Below are 1622 nucleotides of genomic sequence, written 5' to 3'. Positions count from 1 at the left end.
AATCTTCCTCATCTGTAAAATGGGGATCATAATTGGGTTTTTGAGGGGATTCAATGAAATAATACATGGAAAGCCCTTGAAACAGTTCCTGGCAAATACTTTCTTACTACGAATGAATGAAAAGTTATTGCTAGTGTAAAAATATGATTGCTACATAAGAATAAAAGGAACAAATAAAAAAGGGAAAAAAGAATAAAAAGAACAATTAACCAGAAAGAAATAAAGTGTCTAAACTTTTATTTATTTAGTCGCATTGCCTCAAAAAAAATAAAGAAAAAGATATCAGGATTATCTAGAGAATTATTTTTAAAATTTAACAACTCATAGTCATTAGAGAAGATTCTAACATGTCTAGCAGTAAATTACACGTATGTCTTAAACCATGTGGTCATTATATTGTATGTTCTGTGTTCTAAATAATCCTATTTGTATTATCCATAAGCAAACTTGCTTTCAAAGAATATTTGCCAGTAATCTGAAATATTTTACTTTATAAAGTCAAATAATTGCTATTTTTGTGTTTGCACAAAAACTAAATTTTAAAAGTCATTTGGCAAAATCAAATTTTCAAATGAGTGCACTGGCAGACTTTTTTTAAAAGTAATTTTTTGATGAATTAACCAAGTGCTTAGTTTCAAACATAACAAAAACATAAATAAAAATAATAAATCAAAAAAGAATTTGTGTATAACCATTACAGATGGCAACATTTTAAAAAGGAAACAAATTATAAATCATTTATAAGGCCATAAATTGAAACATTTGTATACAATTAATGTCCATCAAGGCATTTTCAGAACTTAAACATGTTGAATAGACTATTTAATGAAAACAGAACTAAGATTCTAAAATTCATTAGCTATGAATTTTAAATATTATAAGATAGATAAGGAAAATCTGAGCCAGATATTTGTGGTGACAGGAATTATATTTGGCTGAGTGCAGTGGCTCATGTCTGTAACCCCAACACTCTGGGAGGCTGAGGCGGGAGGATTGCTTGAGGCCAGGAGTTCAAGACCAGCCTGGGCAACACGGCAAAATCCTGTCTCTAAAAAAAATTATTTTTTTTAATTAGCCAGGCATGGTGGCATACACTTTTAGTCCTGGCTAATTGAAAGGTAGAGGCAGGAGAATCGCTTGAATCCAGGAGGTAGAGGCTGCAGTAAGCTATGATCATGCCACTGCGCTCCAGCCCAGGTAACAGAGCAAATCCTTGTCTCAAAAATAAGGGAACATTTAACTTCTATAAAAACAAAAAAAATCACCTATGTTAGTAGGAGAATCATTTTAGACAAAATCATTTTAGAAATAACTATTTTTTAAAAATTAGCTGAGTGTGGTGGTATGTGCCTATGGCCCAAGCTACTTGGGAGGCTGAGGTGGGAGGATTGCTTGATCCCAGGAGGTCAAGGCTGCAGTAAGCGGAGATAGCACCACTGCACTCTAGCCTGGGCAACAGAGGGAGACCCTGTCTCTAAAAACGAGAAAAGAAAAGAAAAGGAATGACAACTTTTAACATTAAAGCCTTAAAAAATTTCAGAACATACTAGAATGGGATATGACTTATTCTTTCAGTTGGTTATAGAAAAATAAAACAAAAAAATTATTCCTGTTACGTAATG

Source organism: Pan troglodytes, chromosome X, assembly GCF_028858775.2.
Source record: "Pan troglodytes isolate AG18354 chromosome X, NHGRI_mPanTro3-v2.0_pri, whole genome shotgun sequence".
Classification (NCBI taxonomy): domain Eukaryota; kingdom Metazoa; phylum Chordata; class Mammalia; order Primates; family Hominidae; genus Pan; species Pan troglodytes.
The sequence above is the reverse complement of the archived record's forward strand: the minus strand, read 5'-3'. Positions refer to the sequence as shown.